Source organism: Betta splendens, chromosome 9 (assembly GCF_900634795.4).
Source record: "Betta splendens chromosome 9, fBetSpl5.4, whole genome shotgun sequence".
Lineage (NCBI taxonomy): Eukaryota > Metazoa > Chordata > Actinopteri > Anabantiformes > Osphronemidae > Betta > Betta splendens.
In genome coordinates this window covers 11124321-11148569 of record NC_040889.2, presented here as the reverse complement: position 1 = coordinate 11148569, position 24249 = coordinate 11124321, and the positions used below count along the sequence as shown (strand labels likewise).

Here is a 24249-nt window from a genome sequence, read left to right as displayed (position 1 = left end):
GCTCATTATTCACAGCGCAATCTTTGGGGTCGCAGCCACAGGACCCCGCTCCACCGGGGACTTGAACTCACAATTACGTGTCGTTACAGTGAAGCCGCGCAGGTGTTGTCATACAAGCGCTGACATAAATAGATAGAAAAGCCCAATTATGAGGGAGGCTTTCAGGTAGCGCCCCCCTACACCACGGCCTCGGCCGCTCTGTGCCTGCGCTATCTGACAGGGCAGATTGTGAGTTTTAGCTGAGCAGCACTAATATGGTTACAATATGAAGTGCTGATTACGCCGCTGCGCCGTGGGAAGGAGAGCGAGACGGGCAGCGAGACGGGCGATCGACAGAACATGAAAGGGCAGATGAGGCGCCAAGGTGACGAGCGGAGGCCTGTGTGTGTGTGTGTGTGTGTGTGTGTGTGCGGCGCCCAGGTGAGGCCAGGCTGCCGGGGTTATCTGACACACGGCTCCCAGCACAGTCAGGATGTTATGACTAGCAGCTGCCTCTGCACTCGCCTGTTATGCTTGGCCAGTGCGATTACACCCACTGTGTGTGTGCTGATGTTGAGATAACTGCGCTGCAATAGTGAGGGGGTACACAGAGGAGCCTGGAGCAGAAATATGGACAGTGGAAGGCAACACGTTCAGTAGCTGCTGTAAAAAGCTGAATGAGCTGCACAAAGACAAGAATAAGGAACATGTCACACACACACACACACACACACACACACACACACACACACACACACACACACACACACACACACACACACACACACACACACACACACACACACACACACACACACACACACACACACACACACACCAGGACGTCCGTTAGGCATTTGGCAAACTTTGAGAAGGTCACAGGAGTGGAGAGGGACGAGGGAGGTCATTTATTAGTGAGTGGAGAGGAGGAAGAAAGATGAGCTGCGAGCCAGAGAGCAGAGGACGAGGGGTCAGCGCGGGCTTTTCTTTGAAGACCCCCGCGCCAGTAAAACCTGCAGGGGGGTCCAACATAAAAAGCCCGAGCGGGGACAGGAAGGCGACAAGCGAGCGTGAGGGGAGAGAAAGCAGCCGGGAGCTGAGGACCGGTCGCGCTTCATGAAATATGGACACAAATACAGACGCACAAACAGACCGGAGCTGCAGCGAACCGATGTAGGTTCACACATTTATGAACCTGCTGTGACAATGTTCCATTATTAACTCACGGACATCTGCCGAGGACAAGTCCTCTAAGAGTTTGTTGGACCAACGGTACAACGGTGCAAAGAGAACAGACAGGACGTTTACAGACGCTCCGAGCGGCTGAGGCAGGCGACCACACGTTGCCATGACAACATCCGTCCACATCACCAGGTCTGTTACTGTAAGATATGCGTCACCAATATTAATTTAATAGCATGTAAAACACTTGGACTTATTTGCTCTTTACGCTATTTTGGAGTCTGCTCAGTACTTGAGTAAAGAATTTAAAGTGGTGCTTCAGCGTCTGTGCTTTAACTTTTTTCTTCCCCAGCACAGTGATCAAAGCCTCAAATCCAATTTAACCAGATATAATACAATATTAATACGAGCTCTATAAACCCAGGGTGGAAAATGAATTATCCAGATGTCAAAACTCGTATTTACTGATCGTTTCCCATAATCTATGCTTTAAAGTGATTGTGTTGTTTAAAATATTCTCGCTTTCAACTATCGGAGTTTATTTAATCATATTTTACATCTTATTTTCACCGAGTTGCCACAGTGACATAAAAGGAAGCGGAGAAGTTTTTTTTTTCTTATTATGCAGAAGTCAAAGTTACATTATTGAGGAGATTTCAATTGGAATATAAAGTGAGATAGGCTCAAAGCGCCACGGGGTCTTTTAATATAAAGTTTCTCCTTCGTCTCTCCTCTGCAAGCCAGCAGGCGATAACAGCTGGATATTAGTTTCCTGCCGAGGATTCCAAATATCGTATCATTACTGCACTTTGTTATCTCACCATTATCATCAGCGTGGACCATTACATAATATCTCATACAGGAACAAACCCCGGAGTGAGTCACTTTCTCTCTCTCCACTGGTCTTTGTGCAGCAGCACCGTGAGCTCGTTCCTCGGGATCGTGCAGCTGGGACAGCTTGAGCTTTCATTTCTGAATCTGATTCTTCTGCTGCTGCAGCGACGCATCCACATACGTTTTCCTCTGTGCGTTGGTCTGATTGGAATGAATGCTTTTTCTTTCTGTGGCAGAGAAAATAGATGTCTTGAAAGCCAGTGATTTCCAGCTGCTTAATACTTGAGCTTCCTTCAGCCAGTTATTGATCACAACTATAAATACAAATGCCACATGTTTGTGATGTGCTGTCACTTAATCTAAACATGGACGCGGCGTCTTCACGGTTAAATGCATTTGTTCTGGGATCGGCCTGAATGGGAAACTAAGCTGTTTCCTCTAAACAAACCTGCGTGTGGCATAAATAATTTAGAGCCACAGTGAAAGTACTGCAGGTTTGTTTCTGTGAGAATAAGAAAGCCCATAAAAGCTGGACTCAGATTCTCCTTTCAGGAACAGATAAACTAACTAGCACAGGCTCATTCATACAGATAATACTGTAATACAATAAAAAGCACCAACTGTACTGTGCGAGTCAGTGCGAGGCCAAATCTCTCATTTTCTTGACAGAACGTCAGAAAAGAGCAGGAGCCCGTTGTCAAGCATGTCCTACTTTACACTGGCTCTCCACCAGAAATTAATTATTTTCTCTTTGGCCCACAGCTCTCTGAAGCCAGCTTCATTAAAAATCTAGCTGCTTTATGAGATATTCAAATCAATAAACAGACAAAAACAATATAGTGAACAATAAATATCTTCCCGGGCTGTTTTTTAATGAAGGCGTTGCACTCCTGGCTGTTTGCCATCGTCGGCGTCTCATCTCAGGTCCCTCGCCTCCCACTTCTTCCCTCTGCCATCTGTTGTTTCCACCTCCACCACCCTTCATGCCATCACTTGCTGATAACAAACCAGGACTTAAAGCGTTTTTAACACGTCAGCGGTCCGAGGCGCAACCTTCCAGCTTCCCTGTTATCAGCTGATGGACCTATTTTATTCCTCCTGCCTGTTCGCTGCATTCACAGCCTGTAATCTTCTTGATAAGCCCATGTCTCACCAACTTTTGGAGAGTCAACTACAATTTAAGTTTGCTTCAAGTTATATGCGAAGGCAAAAAAGAAACTGAATATAGTGATTTGTGCTGTCTGTTACTCATTATGATCTACTAGTGTTTGGATGATGAATTAATGAGTTCAGGCCTCCCTTGGTATCGGCCCGACCGACCGGTCGAGGCAGACGGCCGCCCACAATGAGCTGCAGGTTCCTTCACAGCAAAGTAAAGAGTTTTACTGATGCATTATACAGTAACAAGCCTCAGACCGCATGGTGTGTTTAGCTGCTCCACTGTGTATGATGGTGAATTGGCCATTTTCTCAGGCCTCTGTCTGATCTATCAACTTTAAAGGTGGAACAGCAGCGGTTTTAAACACACAGCAGAACCTCAAAATCCAATAATGGCAGTGGCTGCAGGAGAAGGGCTTTCCTCTCTCATTTCCTCATACATCTGCTTCTCTCCCTGTCTGGGACCAGATGCGAAGTCAAAAGTACCTTTAGAGGGAGGCATGAAGGACTTGATGGGTTATGTTCAAACCTGGGGAGCTCTAACCTGGAAGAAGCGTTACAATGAGGAGGCGGAAGAGAGACGAGTCAAACCACTGAGCCGTGGACGAACACATGCAGGACTTCAAGCAGAGGAGCAACAACAGGCAACTGAAACCCCACAAACATTCCAGCATTTTTCTGCACCAAACCATTAACAGATGTCTAACGCAGCCCGCTTTTACGTTTTCATGCTTTTTTTTGCGAAACAGCTGAACATGGATTCATCTGTGGACTGGTATTAAAGCTCTGGATCATGTGCACAAAATCGAATGAGCACAGACAACCAGCCAACCCGAGACCAGTTTTACAATCAATTTCAAATCAATCAAACTGAATCATCCATCATATCAGAGGTGGCCACACACGAGTTTTAATAAAAGTACAACAGCGGCTCCATATATCGATTTCATCTCCGCTCCCATATATGTTCTTATTTAATTTACTTTCCATCAGCGTTGTCGTCTTCACACTCTACCACTCTACCCTTTCTCGTCCTCAACCTCATCTTTCCTCCTCAGACTTTACACCATTTTCTCTCCTCTTCGTCCGGTTGAACCTCCCTCCGTTAATTTGGCCTCCTCTCTCACCCGTCCTCACCCCCTCTCCCACATACTGTCTCACTGTGCCTGTATCTCCCCATCTTTCTGGGTCTCGTTCCCTCTCCTCCTCTCCTTCGGCTCTCGGGTTGCCTTTCTACGACACATAGCTCGGCCGAGACACGGGGGACAGGAAGGTGACGGACAAGTGAGATGGGAAGATATGGAGGAGCAGGAGGAAGGGAAGCTGCTGTTGACGTTCGCCGGTGCAGCCAGGACAGTAGCTGCTAATGAAGATGAAATATGATCATAACCAATGAAACGCTGAGGCATATTGACTGCATAATAAAAGCACAGATGATTTTTACACTGTTCTGTTTGAGCGGATCCGTTTAGCGTCTTTCAGCTGATGGTTCTGGTTAGTGAAGATATGTGGCATCTGAAGAAATGTTTTGAAGTGATTTACTACTTCTAAGCCAAATTACAGCACTTGAAAGAGCACACCGCTCCTCGACAGCCTACGATGAACGCAATCCTATGTTAACTGGCTCATCAGTGCTGGAGGAGGAGGATTCAAATGTATCTGAAAGGATAACATGTTTGCGAATTAGAGGGAAAATGGAACAATCAAGAAAACAAACAAGCGTTTAGAGAGCAAAGTGCACATTTCCATATTCATTATCGCTCCTTAATCACTCAAATGGCAGCTTTAATTGACGGAGTGGAAAAGTTCCTGTCTTCGTGCAGGGACGGAGATTGGATCTTTGCTTTCTCCGTCTTCCATTAAAGCCGCTCGGTGGGAAACCCTCTCATTCCATGGATTTGACGTGATGGCTGAGCGTTTTGAATTAAGAGCCATAATTCTCCCCCCTTTGACTCTGTCTGCCTGTCTATTCAACTCCAAACTAACTTGAAGTTGGCATCAATTTTCTGTGTGGACGGCAGAAGGATCGAGAACGCAAACTGTGGGTTTGTTCAAGTAGATGTCAAAGGTCACAGTTAGAGGCTGCCTGAGACTCAGCGGGGGGTTTCCTCTTTACTAAACCATCACTTGACGTATTTGACATCAAGAATGTCTCCGCGGTGAGTGTTTTGTCTCCCTGTCTTCGTTTCTCTCCTCCCTGTCCATCAGTTCAACGTAACTAAAAGGCAGCGAGATCAGTGTGTGCGCGAGTCTGAGCTCCGCGGGGGATTCAGGAAAATCCGTCTGAATATGCCGATGACAAAATGACAGCTCGAGCCGACGAGCTGAGCCACAGTGCTGCACTGACACGGCTGCCATTTCTTATCACGCGCGTCGTCTGACAGCCAGCGAGAGGAGACAGACGGGAAAAGGGCGACGAGCACTAAATACCAGCGCCGGAGAGAAGCAAAGTCTGACAACGGCGTGACGGAAGGACAAACGTTGGCAGAGATTACACCGTTATCGCCCCTGTGATTTATCCGTCGCCCTGAAAGTTTGAAGCAGTTCAGCAGCGGCAGAGTTAATATTCACTGCACTCCTCAGCGAAGCGAACAAACGACAGCATACGGGCTGTAACAGACGTGGACACGACAGAACTACAGAGGAGCCAACGTGTAGAGATCCAGAGATTCAAGCCGTGGGGATGGGACCGTCCGGCACCCATCGCCATCACCACGGACTCAGCAGGGGGCTAATTACACCCCAGAGCGTCCTCAGCTACTGTGATGTGCAAAAGAAAAGCTTCTTTTTTCTTTTTAATAAGTTTTAATAACAGCGAAACACTCTGAAATATGTGCTTCATGAATGAAGTGTGAGAAAACAGCCACATTTCTTTGCACCTCGTGTGTTTACTTTCAGCTTAGTTTGCTATTGGCAGCATCTGTTGTGAATCTGCTGCACATTTCGCCAAGCAATGACGCCGGTCACACTGTTCTTAGCAACAAACATGTTTTTAATGGCACGGATTAACAAAACCTATGGGAAGTATTTTATTTAAAATTTGAAATACTTTGCACAAAAAGTTCAACGTAGTTTTTCCACTGTCCTGATTCTTCTCCTGTTTCTAACTTGATGTGCATTTAGTCCAGCGTGTGTGTATGTGTGTGTGTGTACGCAATTTCCTGGCCCCGAGAGGCTTCCTAATGACCAATTTGCATAATTAACACGCTGGGGCATGGCAGGCAGCCTCTGCTGGTGAACACAAACAGGGGTTCAGCCGTGCTGGAGCTGACCCCGAGCCAGAAAGCCTCTCCTCCGTTCATCCGTTCACACGGAACCCTTCTTCCTAATTACACACGGCTCTGCGTTCGTGTCGAACCGGTACAGGAACAGCGGATGCACGGACTCGTCTGCGCTCAGCTGGACTTCGTTGGGTCCCATCGCAGTGGAAAGAGAACGCGGAGCTTCAAATCTGATCTGATCTCTCCTCGTCCTCTCGGCTCAGTGCATAGTTTAATGCCACCGCAGCAGGAGGACTAAATCAAACAGGATTAGACGGACAGAACATATTAATCCACCACCGACAGTGAAAGGCTAAATCCATCACGAGGATTAGTTCTGAAAAATGATATTTACCCTACCAAAAATCGAGCCGAGCTACGACGGGCCGCAGGAAAATAAATGTGCCTTCCAGGCGCCAAATAAACACACACAACAATATTTCATCGCCCTGAAATGTACCTTTGCAGGTCTGAGCGGCTGCTGGCGTCAGCTTCCAGCACAAATCCAAGATTCTCGGATGCTTTATTTTATTTTTATGAAGATGAGAGAAAACACCTAACCATGACTTATGGATTTCTGTTCGTCAGTTGGTCAAAATGAATAACGCAGCTCTTTCTAAAATCGAAACGGAACTAAAACGCTGCTTTGGGGCTTTGACGGCTTCAGGTCGGCTCCGCCTACAGAGCCGGTTTGGACCAACACGCTACAAACAGGTGAATGAAGTAGAGATCAGCACATCAGGGAGAGGGAGGAGACCAAACCCAAGCTAAAATAAGCAGCAGCCCCACACATTTATCTCCACTCTTGTAGATGTCATCTCTCAATTAAAGCTTTGTTTTTATCCTTCAGCTTCATTTTGCTCTCATCGCCTGAAGCCAACGACGTGTCAGTCAGTCTAACTGCCGCATTCGGACCAGTCGTCCATCATCGTTTCCTCGCGCTGACACTTTATGAGAAGGGAATCGGCATCGAGGCGCCGCCAAAGCAAACAGCTTAACGCGAGAAGCGAATGCTAATCCACCTGGGCGCCTCCCGCGGCGAGGGGGCGTGTCCACGTTCCACATCCGCTGCCTCAGAACACTGGACTTGCCATAATGAGGTCCACCCAGCGCCGTGCGCGTGCAAACAGGCTGAACCCTGGACTTTACGGCTGCCGAGGGAGGAGCGAGAGGAAGATGAAAGGGGAAAAAAGTGATGAAAAGAGGAACAAGAATCCCTGGAGTTCCTCCCCCCTTTCCTCCCTTTCATGCCTCCCCTCGCCTGTACAAACACGCTCCCGTCCTCCTCCCACCACCACCCGTTTTCAGCCGCCCCCTTTATCTGCCTTCCTCCTCCTCCTCATCTTTCTCCCCACTGAAACACAAAACCCTTGTAATCCTCGTGATCCGGGCCCGTCCGGAGAGAGAAAGGGAAAAGGGAGGACAAGGGGAGGATGAACGGAAGGAATGCGAAGAGGGAGAGAACGAACAAGATCATTCAGCAAAACACCCGGCTCAGTTTAGGGACTTTAGGGAAAGTGAGGCCGATACAAACAAGGCTTAAAGGGAGATGACCACTGCTTATTTATCGTCTCCAAATGATTTCAGCTGCGGCTTGATTTATAAACTTAACTTCCATTTCTTCTACTTTTCCAATGAAACAGCAGCAACTGATAAATAACGCTCTTAGTGGGTTGGAGCCACCTCGTTTCCACAGTAAATCAAACCCACCGCCTTCTGTCTGGATGTGCACGCGTCTGATGGGTCACCTCGTGTCAGCTTCTCGCAGCTCCGGTTCAGGTTTCCACCATCACTCCGGGACAGGACGACAACAAAGTCCTGCACAGCCGTTATGTAAGCGGCAGCACACTGCTCATCTTTAATGGAGGGTCCTGCCCAGAGAGATGAAGCCGCTGATGAGCTGATTCACGCTGCGATGGGAACAAAGGCTCGGCTTCCACTCTGCGGAGGGCTCGTTTGCGTCAGACGAGGCCGAGAGTCGCGGAGGAGACGGGAGCGGAGTCCATCTACTTTACGCCGCTATTTATTTCTGCGGGCGAGCGGACAGGTATTAGGCGGCAGACACAAACCCATCACGGCGCCGTTATCGCAGGCTTCAGGACACAGACCTACGCACTCATCTGCTCGCCGGCTGGCTCCTTCCCTCAATCCAATCATGGCGTGATTTAACGCCATCACAGAGTCTGAGGCAAGTGAAACTATTTACATCCCATTTTCTTCTGATTGCGCCGCGTTTCGATGTGATTGCCCAGTCACCTACAGGCACCGCAGGTCTCCACAATATCACACAGAGGATAAATCCTCTTGATTAAAAGGAGAAGAGATTCACCAAAAGGGTTTGAGCCGAAGCTTTAACAGTATATAATAACCATCTATTAAATAATATAATAATGACTAAAAGACGAGTTGTGCTAATTATGTTCAGGACCAAATCTCATGGACGCTCAGACACTAATAAGACTAAAGTTGTGTGTTTAAGCCTAGAGTCAAAATGTTCAAGTCCTGCAAAAGCACTTTTAGTCTGGAAAGAGCAAAACCCTGACAAGGAAAGCGCTCGCTGCACAGGAGCAGAGCAATGGTTTAATTCAAAACGATGACAGCGGATGATTCAGGAGATCAAAATGATCAAGGAGATTAAAAATCCAGCCTGTAGCAAATATGGGGGTGAGGAGGCGAGAGATAGCGTGGAGGAATAATCTCGGAGAAGTAGTTTCATTATCTCATTTCTTCCTTGTGAAGCTTATGGGAAATGTTTGAATAGTTGAATGAAAGACATACAGTACACTTGTTCTCACACACACACACACACACACACACACACACACACACACACACACACACACACACACACACACACACACACACACACACACACACACACACACACACACACACACACACACACACACACACACACACACGGCTCTAAGGGAAGATAATCTTCAGAGAATAGTTTTATTCTTCCATTAAATCCTCAGATGCTTCCGAAGAATGTGTGAATGAGGAAAATAAGACGCCACACATTGATGGCGTTCATGCTTCTCCATGAAAAACGAGGCGCTCATTTGTCACGGGCCGCAGACACACGCTCCGGGTTCAGACGGCGTCCTGCCTCCGCTTGGCTTCAGACTCGGGCTCAGACTCACTCGTTTGCTGCTGTGGCACCAACGACCGATAAACTGAACTAATGGAAACGCCATTTGTAGATATTTGTCTATAAACCAAAGTACTGGCTGGATTTAAATACCTGATGGCACTGCTCAACTGTGGCACTTCCTGGACACATTACTAGTATAACTTCATGGTGGTAGTACAGTGAGAGAGGATCAGCTGCTCTGAGGGAGTTATCCTCTGGCGATCATGAAGGCCCAGGTCACTCACAAAGGTCAGCCTATTTCAGCTCATTAATAACCCATCAATCACACACTAAATCAGGCGTAATCACTGGATTTAGGCAATAAAGATGCAGAGAGACTGTATATTACAATAGCATCAAGATGTCGGACTCGGACTGGTTTTCTGTGGGAAGGTCCTGCTCTCTGACCCGTCTGTCCTCCCTGGTCTCCTCCTCACAAACCGCAGAGGCTCTGAATATGCGACAGCAGATTAGAAGAGGTCCAGGGAAAATAAAATAGTCAGAATCTCCTTTTTTCCAGGTCTATGATGAGGCTCCAACCTCAACACAGCATCTCCCTTTAAAGACACAGCCATTAACGGTTAATGTTCAGCCTGCCAAGCCATTAAAATCTATTTTTAACCACACTCGGGTTTGTTTAACGGCGCGGAGACGTGGCTGCAACATGTACGTCACGGTCCGGCTCTCCCACACACAGCTGGAGAGCGAGGCAGGAAATAGGACACTTGTCATCCGCCGAATCCCCGCGTGGAAGCCGGTAAAGCTCCGCGGAGGCCTCCCTCGTGCGCCAAACACATCAAAACCTGAACCTGTTGCTACAGACACACAACACGCACTTCTCCAGCACATTCTGGACGCGAGAGAGGAGGGGAACGAGAGCGCGGCGGCTGTGGAGAGCGGTGAAGTAAGCTGCTAAAGCCATCAGAGGCAGGGAGGGTCCCCGCTGATGTCCATAAAAGCTTAAATGTAGCAGGCAGCTCAGACAGTCCGCTCCGCTGCCTCCCCCTCCTCCCCCTCGTCATTCTTCCCTTCTCCTCTTGCAGTCGGCAGCGTTTCAAAGCTCATGTATGATAAAAACGAGCTGCAGGTATCCCTGATTCAGCTACTTCTGTGATCAAAAAGGAATCAAAGTAGGGAAACAGCGCCGGGTGGCAACAAAGAGATTCAACGGGATGAGGCCAGTGGAGGGACGAGCGATGCTAATGACTGCGGGCGCCCACTGCTACGACTGAACGTCCAGACGAACGGGCCGCTGCAAAAACGATGCAGCCGCGCGTCCAAACGGACCCAGAACAAACTGCCCCACAGCGACTTTTCTTCTTCGCTGGTCCCAAACCGAGCGCGACTTGGAACAACTGGAGGAAAGGAACATGAAGCCTTCCCTCCGTGACCACACTGGGCTGGATCGAGCAGAAAGAAACCACACACGAGCACCCCCCCCACACACACACACGAACACACACACGAACACACACACAAACACACACACAAACACACACACAAACACACGAACACACACTGGCAGCACTCCTGAAATCAGTCACACCACACACACATAAACACGCCACACAACCAGTTGGCAGCTGATAAAAGTCTGCTCCAACTCATCAACTTCGCCTTCTAAGTTGTTTTCTCTTTCCCGCTCAGCGAGTTCACTTTCGCTCCATCGCTGCCTCCTTCTTTCCTACTTTCTATTCTCTGCTTTGTCTTTTTTTTTTTCCACAAATTACGTGCAATGGTTTACACAATTCAACTTCACTAGAACTACGTGTGTGTGTGTGTGTGTGTGTGTGTGTGTGTGTGTGTGTGTGTGTGCGTGTGTGTGTGTGCGTGTGTGTGTGCATGCGTGTGTGTGTTGAAGCGACGTCCAGTCCAACTCAACCTCGGGTTTCACGCAGCTACAGCAGATACATTTCTAGGCTTGCATCCAAACCCACCCTCTTCTGCTGAGCCACACACACAAAGCTCACGTCTGGACCGTGTCTGAACCTCCAGCTGCAGCAGACGAAGACGATTAATAGAGAAATTATAAGACACGACCTGATGAAAGCTCTGTCTATTATTCATACATATTGGAGAGAAACAAGTGTTTACTGAACCTGCAGCGATATTAATCGCCTTCCATTGACTAATGGGAGTCTGAGAAGGTCAGGATCAACATTTTCTCAACAGAAAACACTTGAAAGTGAAAAAGTTGCGTGCGACAGGATTAAGTCTTAAACAAACCTGCTCGCTGTATTCCTTCTATACACTTGATGTGTTTTCTTTTCAGTATGTGAAGCAGGAAACGCTCCCCAGACTCATTATTTGAGTGTCACTCATGTTATTCCACACACGAGGCTGTAAATCATCCCATCATACAGTAATAACCAACCATGTGGCGTTTCCCAGGGGAAGTGCGTTTCATTCCGTATGTATTGTTTCAAGTCGACACCCAGAGGCCTCGCCGGCCTGTAGAAGCAGCCCTCTGTGCCCCACACCCTCCTGCTGGAACCATCTGCTGGCCTTATTCTCCAGCAACCGGCCCCAGGAAACGCGGCAGCAGGAGGCTGATGAGGAGCCGTCACCGGGAACGTCTGCTCGGCTGTTTGCGTTAAGCTGGTTTAGGTTTTAGGCTCAGGCTGGGGAGCGGCCAACCTATTCATGTGTCATGCCAGCAGCTGTAATTGTTATTAACGCTACATGACTAGAAATAAAGAAAAAAACGTGGGGCTCAAGTGTCTTCCTGTTTATTCAGGAGCAGAGACATGAAAAAGCTCCAATAAAAATCTAAGTCGAGGAGGAAAAACAAAGCAAACTGACACTTTATGTAGGTTCCACACCTCAGACATGGGAGAGGAACGAACTCTGACCCTGAGAAACCCATCCAACGTGCACACTCACACACATGCACGCACGCACACACCGCTTTATTTGCTTTCATAAGATTTGAGAGAGTGACAAGAAACAAGCTCCCATGGAAGGCTGAGAAAATGAAGCTGTTTACAAGAACAAGGACTATTTAGGAAAAAAAAAGAAATGTGAGCTGAACAGGAGATTGAAAACATGTAGGCAAAAAGCAACGGTGATGGATGAAAACACACGCGCACACGCGCACACACGCACACACGCACACGCACACACACCTCTTCTAATGTGAGTCTGACAGTGGACAAGAACCCATTCAAATCAGCTGGTTGCACTGTAAAGGTTTCATTTTAGTCAAATAATACTTCTGAAGTCCTACAGCTACATATAGTACCTGAAGGAGCGATACGAGTATTGGCCAAACAGGTGAAGTGTCCCCTCCAAAGAAAAGTGGAAACAATGTTTCCTCATGTGTCGTTATGAAGCCAGAAGGAAAAGGCCTTAAATGGTAAAACAGCCCGAGGTATCACAACCATTATCCTGTGGGACTGAAACAGGCCGTTCCCCAAAAGAGGCAGAAAGAAGCCAAACTATTTAAAGACCATGGTCCAAATGGACTTTAGCAGTCGTCTTAACGAGCAGAGTCATTAAACTGCTGTAAAGCTGAACAACACATAAAGAAGAGGCTGTTCCTGCCAAACGGCTTCGTTAGGCCGGAGCAGCATTTCATATTATTCCTAAATTGTGTAACGAGCACAAGCTGACGCGGCAGGCAACGAGCAGGAAAAGTGTCTTAATCGACAAAATTAACACAGGAAAGAAAAGTTTAGTTCAGGCCGGGACACGTCAGACCTGCTCGTAATCCCTCATCTGCCTGAAGTCGGCATCAACATAACTCAGGGCTTAACCTCCTCGCTCCTCATCCTGGATTAATTACAGCCTCGGCACGAGTCTAAGACGCAGCCTCCGTCGAGTTCAGTCACGCTGTGAGGGACGACGTTAGAAACAAAGAGGACAAATGACGGAAGCCACATAATGCATACAGACACCAGGTGCATCTGTAATAGGCTGATATGTGCAGAGGCTGAATGAGCAGCAGTCTGTAAAGAAAACAGTCCGAAGCCTGCAATTAACCCCAGAACGAAGCCTCAACCCCCACATGAATACACAAATACGCACAAGAAACCCACAGGCGGCCGAAGCCGCCAACATAAACAGCCAATGGCATTCATGGGAACCGGCGACGCGCTAATGAGAGCGCAGCCCAATGAGGAACGAGCAGAAACAATAACGGAGACGAAAGGATGCGAATGGGAAGAACAAACAGACGCGTTCACAGACGAAGAGCCAGAGGACGCTACCTGCCCTCTCACCTTTGACCCTCAGCTGGTCAGAGGTGGCGCCTCCCAATGGAGACGAGCGATCGTTGGATCAGTCTCATGCTCATTGATGCGGCTGGTAGTTTATTTATATATGAACACTACAGTGTTTTCCAGCCTCACAACAACGTCATAGTCAGTTATAGCATCAATAATTAGAGTCTCAGTCCTCTGATATGAAAATACATAAGAGTCAAGGAAGGCGGACGACCGGCTGCTTCCTAAGCGTTTCCCTGTGAAGTCGAGATGACGTTTACGTTGAGCCGTTTGAGCAAACGAATGGATCGGAGCTCGGGTTCGATCTTAAATCTGCTCCGACTGCTACAGAGCCTGCGATTTAAAGCCAAGCTTATACTCGCTGCACAGCCGAGCTGCCAAAAACCCCGTTTTATCTATGGGAGAGAAAAACATATTACTGCCTGGAATAATAAGAGAAAGATGGAGCTGTGACGGCGTTTCAATGGCTCCTTCATCAGGCCATGAATTAAACTAAAGGCATTTTAATTTGTGATAATACGAGAAGAGAGACTCGGTTTTTCCCTCTCATAACGATAACATGAATGCTTATGGGCACAGCGGGCTCTGGAATAAAAGAGCCTTTTTAACTGAGAAGATAAAGGAAAATCAATTTGTGGAGTAATCTTCATAATGACACAACCAAACAGACCAAACAGCGGCTGCCAGTGGGAGCGTATGTGGAACAAAGAGCAGCGGAGAACCGGCTGCTCACCCACTGATTCGGTTCACAGGTATCTCCGGTCTCACTTCGCAGCCACGACGAGGACGAGGAAGCGGCTCGGCGCTGCCTTTCACTTCCAACTCAAACAACAAGCAGCTACGAGTGTGTGTGTGTGTGTGTGTGTGTGTGTGTGTGTGTGTGTGTGTGTGTGTGTGTGTGTGTGTGGGTGCTGAGCGACTGCGTGAGCTGAAGTTTGTTTGGCAGCACTTCTAACAATGTCGAGGCCCTCGGTGGGATCCAGCAGAACGGCCCAGTCCGTCTCCACTCTATCTCAAAGAACCATATGCTCCTGGATAGCAGAGTGTGTGTGTGTGTGTGTGTGTGTGTGTGTGTGTGTGTGTGTGTGTGTGTGTGTGTGTGTGTGTGTGTGTGTGTGTGTGTGTGTGCGTGTGTCTGTCCATATGTTCTAGCATTAGACATCCAACATCTAAACATCCAGATGGTGATGCATCAGTACCAACAATGTTTCCTTCCATCATCAGGGAGAAGCTTGAAAAGCTTAAAGACAATAAATACTCATCATGTGGGCTCCAGGGAGCAGCTGCAGGGCTCACGCCACTATTATAGGGCAGTTACATGATAACAGCAAAACACAAACACAACAAGACTGAGACAAGGACATGTGATAAGAAGGACACGGGCGCATTGGATGAAGGTCCTCAGACAGTGATGGGACAGTTCAACATTTATTCCTTATCCCACACTGAGGGACATCAAACAGCCGATACAGGTCTTATTCTTCATGTGACACTACAAAAATCTGACAGTGTGCACTTGGACGTTTGAGACCTGCTGACACGTTCCAGATGTAAACTCAAACATCTGCCCCAGAGAAATGACTCACAGCCTCCAGAACCAGGAACCACTGCACAGCAGAATGAACAGAGATTTACAGGGAAATACATTCGCTTTCATTTGTTTTGCCCCTCGTTTACAGACAGACTCAGGAAAAGACGGGCTTTCAAATATCTGCGGCTCTAATTCCACTTCCAGCGCGTTGTTGTGCATTCTGGTCTCATCTCACCCTCCGCTGACCCCTGCTCTGAGCCCTTCATTCACAGTCTGACAGACCGCCGCTGCTGTGAATCGATAAACGGCAGCGAGAGGCGCGAGGCGCATTGTCTTCAAGGAGGAATTTCTGGTTCACACTTCAGACTTTTGTTAAAATGTTACTACTGAATATTTGCAGCAGCCAGCCGTCCCGTCAGTCCTTGACTAAAATTAATGTATTACGGACAATTAGGCAGAAAGTGGACAGACAGGCACAGCAGGTCCAGATTGTAGGCAGCAGCATCGCATGCACGCTCGTGACCAACAACATCACACAAGCAAAGCCGTAAAGAGAAGGAACGTGGTGTAATACAAACAAACAAGGTGTCCAAAAAACAGAATGAATGCTAAACCAATCTGCATAAGTCCTTTTTAAACATAGGATTTGAAAATGTGTAAATGACTGTGTGTGTGTGTGTCTGTGTGTGTGTAGGCTTATTTGTGTAGGATTTTAAGCAATTACAACAGGAAGCAGGAGCAGTGTTGCTTTGGCTTCCCAGAGGAATTCAGTTATGCACAGTCACACACACACACACACACACACACACACACACACACACACACACACACACACACACACACACACACACACACACACACACACACACACACACACACACACACACACACACACACACACACACACACACACACACACACACACAAAAATTCCCACACTCCCACACTGATCGGCAACGCGGCCTCAGCTGTGCAACATCACGCGCACAAACCCCCCGTCTTAAAACGCCGGCGTCGACTTCCTCCTGACCCACTTCCCGATCACAACACAGCGTCTCTCCCTCTTTTCATGCCACTATCTTCAGTAGCTCGTCGGCTGGAGGCGAAGCAGACCAGAGCGTTTCTGCTTTGTGTCACCAGATCAGAGGCGCACGCACACACACACGCACGCACGCACACACACACACACACGCGCACACACACAGTTAATTAGTTGCTTTTGAGGCCGAAGGCATGCAGGGCAGAACCTTCCCCACACTGTGTGTTTATGTAACGACTACTGCTTTACTGCTAAATCACATTCATTTCCTCCATCTCATTTTAACGAGCGGTGCATTTCGGAGCATCACACCTTCATGACCTCATCCCACCGGAGCGCTCCACGCTCTGCAGGCAGACGCCGTCTCCGCTCTGGCTCTGGGTAAAATACCACATCTGTCTGGCCTCAATGTGGCAGCGCCAAGGTTTTAGCCAACAATGCTACGGAAAAGTACGGATGTGTTTTTAAAGGCACGGGAGAAACGGTCATTAGCCAGGAAAAAGCCTCTTTGAATGAAAAGCAGATACGAGCATCAGAAAGCTAAAGCGGGGACGGAGGAGGAGAGATGAAAGCTGGGGAGCCGAGCAGAGCGGTAGTTTGTTTATGCGCTGATCAAGGCCAAAACCAAGTGGAAACTAAATGAATCCACACTGGTGCAAGTATTTCTTTGTTTGCAGAGAGACTTTTGGAGAGAGACGACAGAAGCCACATGATTAAAAAAAAAAAAAAAAAAAAACAATAAGTGGAGCATTAAAGAAAATAACTTGTTTGTGTGCACTTTTGTATCTCACACTCCTGCTTTCCACCTCCATTTTCTCGCCCCCTCCCACCTTCACCTCCTATGAAATCTTATTTCTTAGGATTTAAAAAGAAGCGCTCTCCTTTTATCCTGCGAGAATGTGTTTACCGTCATATATTTACAGGGAAGCGGCGACGGAAAATGTCAAAATGCATCCATGAAGCATGAGTCCTGTTTGTATAGATGCACTCCAACTCATGGGGTGAGGTTCAAACGTGCCCACGGCAAAGAGCCCAACCCTGGGACCAACCCAGGCTGCAGCTATTTACCATCAGATTAGCTTCTGCACAAGCAGGAATTTGGATGTTTTCATGGACTATGAGGAGAAAGGGGCAAGAACGGATCCAAACCCCTGTCAAAACAAGTATTCTTATTTTTGTTCCTAGCTGCAGATTGGATCATTGTTGACGATGGAAAAGGCAAATAGAAGTGTTCTGTTACAGTAATGGTTCAGAAATGAATGATCTATTAGCTTCTAAGTGCAGCTCATGCAGCTTTCCCACCGATGGAAGAACAATGTTTCTGACAAATTACCGAGAGGCTAAAGCAAAACTGGGTCCGCCTTTAGAAACTCGAAGCAGGCGAGGCTGCTGCAGCGCCGGAGCGGGCGAAGAGGTGGGGGCAACATCTGGTTCTGCTCAACGTGACTGACATTCCTCGAGGCGGAGCGGGCCGGACGGCCATTAACCGGCTTGTTTCACCACCAGCACCAGTCGCCGCAGAGCCGTCCCCGCTGGGAGCCGTGTGGGTCGCAAACGCGAGGCGTTTACCGGGAAAAAAGCCCGGTCCGGTGCAGCAGGAGGGTGTGGGAACCGGCCGAGATTTAGGAGCAGAACCTCAGCGGAGAAAAATGCTCGGCGCCGGTTTGTTATTGTAGCTTCTCATCGAAGCTGGAAAACGTCTTGGAGAAGAAATGTTCCGAGGACAGAATCTCGGGCACAACTCAGCAGTCTGACCCTCCTAAATCCTGAAACTCAGGCCTGGACTAGGTTTCATCCAGCACCTTTTGCACATTCCTGACAAGATTAGAGTCAAACAGAAGGATTATTTAACCTAGACTTCCTCGATTGCGTTTCTTCTCCTGAACAGCAGCAAAAAAACAGCCTCATCTTACATAACTGCTGTTGATATGAACGTGGTGAAACTGGACGTCTGCACCAAATCTCAGTCCACCTGTCAACAGGAAGAGTCATGTTTGGAAAAAGTGTACAAACTCTACACGTTCAAATAAAAACCACTACAAAGCCACTCAATCCATTTGCTGCTGCTGCTTTAGTTTCTAATTGCAGGCGTCTATTTTTACAACCACTCTCTCATCTGTCCAGAGTTTAACCGAGCAGAGATGCGGTATAAAAAAAAAGCATAATATTCCAAACACACAATCGAAGTCCAGTGAAAAGACACGACAGCCACCCAGAGCAGCAGGAACTTCTCTCTGCCTGCGAGACAGAAAATGAAATGCCAAGCCTGGCTAAGGACATAATGAAAAAGCTATTATCAGCTTGAGCTTTCATCAGCACTGCATTCAAGCATGTTCAATACAAACTGATTCTCTCATCTCATGCTGTACCCGACTGAATGCTGGGGTATAATAAAGGGCGCGATAAGACAGAGAGATCGCATTATTTTTCTCCCCCGTTACGAAAGAGAAAAAAGCGGATCAGCACATTTACGGCCGAGACAAAGTTTCCACGGGCGTCAAACGCGAACGCGTTCGCCGACATAATCAACTTATCACCGTAGGAATCCGACGCCTTCAAATCATTAGCTTGTCTGTATACGCCGCACCTTCTGATCTGCAGCCGCATCGGCCACTTTCTTTACCGTCGACTCTCTTCATGCAACTTGTTCTTCATGTATTTATTCTCCCGACTGTGCGTCATCACTTCAAACTCAGCAGACATGATCCAGGGTTCTACCTTCATCCAGCATATATTAGAGTCTAATGAGAAGGTACAGTAGTGAAGTCGGGCCGGTGACGTATGGCCTACGCATCAAACGGCCCAAGACGCAGAGATACTGATTGATTTATTCAGCCGGAACAGTGCAAAACCGGATAATTCAAAGGAATTCCAAGATGCTCAGGGGGCAAATACAGTCACACGGCGTTCCTTGTGTTAAAGCTGATCCAAGGCTGCAAGACCAGGACACAGGCAATAAAAGTCAGTAAAAACGTGTGTGTGTGTGTGTGTGTGTGTGTGTGTGTGTGTGTGTGTGTGTGTGTGTGTGTGTGTGTGTGTGCGCACGCACCATGTGTTTTCGCTGGATGCAGCCGTCCACAGCTGCAGCTTCCCACTGGGGCAAACACCCACACTGATACAGATGCAAACGTCCGGTCAAACAGAACACAGCCCCACGGAAAGTGGGAGGACGGACGCATGCATGTAACACTGACATTAAAACATCTGTATGACTGCGGAGGCGCATTATAAAGCACATTATGACATAATTCCATTTATACAATTTAATTTCATAAATTGAATAACTGTGTGTGACTGTTGCCAATTGTTGAACTGACCACCACTTAATGTAATTTATTTATTAAAGGAACAGGCTGTGTGTGGTTCTACCTTGTTGTCTTTGTTCCTGCTCTGACAGACGCATCTAGTCTCAACGCAAATCATTATGGGTGTTCCTGCCGACGGTTTCAAACCGTTCCCTTGATCTACAAGTTGTAGTCACGTTCTCAGAAAACGCAGCCATCTGCCAGTGAAGGCAGGAAAGAAGGAGGCTGCAAGCAATTAGACACAAAGGCAAACAAGTTTCAAAGTCTCAGGAAAAATGCTCATTTTGGTTGGTAGCAAAAAAAAGTGCAGGGGTTTGACTTTCTGTCCAGAGAGAAGCTGTTGAAGTTCAACAGAAACTTTCTAAATTCAAAGAGGAACCAGCAGCCAATTTAAATATGACCACCGCTCTGATCAGTCAATCAATGAAAATTTATTCATATTGCGCCAAATAACAGTGTTGGCCGACAAACTACAATAAAAAAAAAAAAGGAATAGCGCTAATAAAAACGAATCATATTAAAAGAAAATAAATCACTGATGCATCTCACATTCAAACTGTGGCATAAACATCAGCATGCTTACATAAATGCTGGGTTGTTAAACTTCCTTCATCTCCGTTATCAGACTTCCTGTTTGTCCTTTATGGCCCTGAAGGCCTCTGGTGTGTTTACAGTCCGAACATCGGACCCCGAGGCTCCACGGCAGAGAAATAACGCAGGTTTATGTGAGTAATAAGGCCGAATAATTAGGTAATAGCTCTGCAGTGAGTTGTGTTGACACAGCAACTCGCGTTTAATGAACTGGTTTTATATGACGCAGCCCATGGACAGAGCAGCAGCAGCAGCCCTGCCTTCATAGCGGAGCGGGATCATGTGATAGAGTCTCCTTCCTACCTGTTCAGCGTTCAGGCTTCTTCAACTCGCAGGACATGGACGGCCTCACCTCCCTCTCCCTGCACAAAAACAGAGTTACAGCCATTAAGACGCGCGCAAGACAAACAGGCTCGCAACGCGAAAACGACTGAGTGCTGCCGCCTGAATTACGAGGTTTATAGGGCGACCGCATGGGGCTCGGTAAGCGTTTGATCAGCCTGAGTGGTCGATTACAGACCGAACGCACACTTTAACTCCAGGAGGCACAAGCTGTCGCTCAGATGGAGGGTAGTTATGCAGAAAAAGGTTTAAAATGAGGAGACGGCAACGGCTGTTAATCCACACACACACACACACACACACACACACACACACACACACACACACACACACACACACACACACACACACACACACACACACACACACACACACACACACACACACACACACACACACACACACACACACACACACACACACACACACACACACACACACACACACTAATGGAACTTTTTAGACTGGGTCTCGTTAGAGTCCTGCAGACTCAGGACCACATCCACAGGATAAGCTGTGACTCTGACGTCAGACCAACACCCTCCGTGGCCGTGTCCAGTTACTCCCTTTAAGGATTTTAAAGGATGCTCTGGAACCAGCTGCAGGTCAGAAAAGCTCCGGTGGCTGGAAATCCAATAAAAGACGCGTTAACGCCGGCGCTCTTGGAATTCCCCTCCCCTGTAGCATCGGTGCTCGTATCAAATGGCTGCCGCCGACAGGGCAGGAGCGAGGAGCAGAACTGGTGAACGGGCCCAAGCAGCGGGCAGCGGCAGAACAACGCACACGCTTCTCTCCAGCAGGTTATTTCATGACACTTTACTACGCTGCCAGTCTTTAAATGGAGGCAAACAAGGCGGCGGCGGCGGCAGGAGGGGAGCTTTGTAAATCAGTTTTGCTGGCTGGCTCTTATCTGAGGCACGCCAGCCATGAGAGCGCCGCCTCTCCGCTCTAACGACTCGCTGGCTCGGCGAGCGGCGCCGAGAGCCGGCGGCTGCCAGGTTGAGGTAAGAGCGGCGTCACAATGTGCAACTAATGATGAAACGGGCTGAAACGGCGCCGCGCGTGGAGAAAACGCTGCCGTTAGGTAACCCGCCGCGCTGCAGCTCAACCGGTCGGACCACTTATCTGTTTACCCGCTCTCGCGCGAGGCGTTTACTGTACGCTGGCGCAACAGCACAGGCCTCCGGGCTCACATTGTTCTGGAAAAGGAGCTCGCACACGGCTTCTTACGCTCGGATGAACTTTAAGACACAAATCTGGATCAATATCCAGCGGAGCTGTCAGTGAAACGCCGCCGCAGCTGGAGGTTTCTCCACCCGAAAACACGTGTTACCAAAAACAGGGTGTGAAATAAGACATTGGGCCTGACTGAGAACTTTTTAAATGGACAACACTTAAATGTGCTTTAATTGTTGTTAAGAGCCTTAAAGCACAAAAGAACCCTGAACGGACTGGTTGAATGCACTTCGTAAACAATCAGTCCACGCTCATCTGAGCCTGATGGGATGACGCTGATGGGAAGGAAGCGCTTCCCCCTAAATATTTAAACACGAATCCCAAAGATCCAGTGGAGGTTCAGCAGTGACTAAGGCTTTTCCTGGTGGACCATTACACAACACGGGAGTGAGAGAGAGGCCGTGGCAGCCTCCACAGCCCAGCGAGGGGCCGCGGGGGCTCCGGTCCCCTCACAAAAAGCTCAAACGCTCCAAGAAAAGAAGCGGAACCCCGGAATAACCCAGCACAGAGCATTAGACCATCCGCCGTTAGCTGCACATCGCTCGCATGTTCTCACAATGAAGCTAAATCACCTCCTGGTGCCGGCGAACCTCTGAGCTGCATCTCATTTCATGATTTATTGCCGCCGTTTCACAACGGCTGCTGCTCCGAAGGAACATTTTGTTCTGGCGACTCGTTTAAACGCAAACCATCCGCTTCAGGCCGAGTCAAAAACAACAATAATATATTATTATTAGTCTTAAGCAGCTTTTGTTTTCTCACAGGCAACATTTCCAAAAGGGATCACCTTATCTTAAAGCCATTATGGAGGAAATGTGACAGTGGGACGAGTGCAGAGGTTGTAATAGTCTGCGTCTTTGAACCGGGGATTAATTAATAGTGTTGGTGGAAACACTGCTTTCTTCCTTTCTTTAAGCCAAATATGTTGTTTGGGATTTCTAAGCCTTGTCCCATCAATCGCACTCTGTTTTCCTTCCTCTCGTGCTTTATCTGGCTCGTGCTCTGTGTGTTTTTACTCTGAGTCTCTCCCTCGCAGTGTTACTGTTCAAACTGTGCGGTTAATCCACTGTGGCGCACACACACACACGCACACACACACGCACACACCCTCTGGTGGAAACCTTCACAGACGTGGGATTTCCTTTCACATCCAATTGAGGCTAAAGAAACTTGGGGACCAGAGAACAGGACAGATAAGCTGCAAACAGACACGCTGACATCAACAGGCTGAATGGAACGTGAACGCAACAACATGCAGCGACTGTCCAACGATGATGACCACACACACACGCACACACGCACACACACACATCTTTGTAGGAGTGCTCAGACAGGAATTTGGTGGGAAGTAATTACACCGTGGGGTCTGAGCAGCATCCGATTAGGATCCTGAGGTTTTATGACAGGCCTTTGAAGAGGCAGCAGCTCAACCTGGTTCAGCAGCCCAGACGCCCAGACGACACACAGGGACAACACACGTGTAAATGACATCAAACACACAGTCCATGTTATATGATGCGGACATAATACTGTACGGCTTCCTCCTGTAGCGTATCAGACACTCAGACAGAACATCAGCTCTAAAAAGCTCAAAAACAACAAATTGCAACAAAGCATCTGCTGCTTTCCATAATCAGACAGACAGACCTTATCAGGAACATGTGGAGCGTTGGGAGCCAAAGGTGCCAAATCTGAGCTATCTGAGCCAGTGGCCACGACTTCAAAGGGCCGTTTGAGGATTAGAGCCGTGATTTTAGGCAAGAGGTGTGAACCGCGTTTACCTCGCTGTGGTTATGTGTTCAGTCCTGGTGGTTACGGTTCAAGCACGGGCCGAGTCGGCACATCCAGAGTCCGGCAGCAGCACTGATGTGGCGACAAACGCACTTGTGCAATAAAGCAGATATTCATCGGGAACACGGGAGTCAACTCAATCGGTGTGGTTTGAATGGACGGCGGAGGACAAAGGGCCGCGGCGCCACAGCGGCTTCAAAAGGTTCTAAAGATGTTGGTTTACTTTTCATACGCTGTGAAAGTGGGTCATGGTTAAAGTTGGCTGTAAATGCGACAAACATGTGTGTTCAGACAGGAGCCGTCTGCAAACGAAGAATGAAATAAATGATAATAATAATAATAATAATGAAGAAGAATGAGTTGACCTTTAATACGGAGTTGTTTCCATCACCAGCCTGCTGCCTCCAACACATTTACCTTTGAGCCCATGAGCTGTAACTAGTCAATAATCATAGCGAACGAATCCAGAAAAGCATTCGTCATCAACCCGAATCCTGCCTCTGACAGTAAAACGCTTCAGTCGCACGCTTCCTGTAATTTCACGCGTCTTTTCCGCGCGAGGAGGAGCCGGGGTATCGCTGGTGCCAGGTCAGGGAATATAATACGCCCTCGCAACTGCACGCTTTATTGGCTTATCAGGCG

General features: G+C 48.0%; 1 protein-coding gene across 2 annotated transcripts in view; it reads right to left on the bottom strand.

Annotated features, from left to right (window-relative positions):
• plxnb2a.1 (plexin b2a, tandem duplicate 1) overlaps positions 1-24249 on the bottom strand; it is a 69853-nt gene that overhangs the window by 23679 nt on the left and 21925 nt on the right. Inside the window, exon 2 of one of the 2 annotated variants that reach the window (XM_029161337.3) lies at positions 20542-20600. The exons of the other annotated variant lie outside the window; for it this stretch is intronic. The gene's annotated coding sequence lies outside the window, so the exon portion shown is untranslated. The remainder of the gene's footprint in view (positions 1-20541; positions 20601-24249) is intronic. 2 annotated transcript variants of the gene reach the window in all.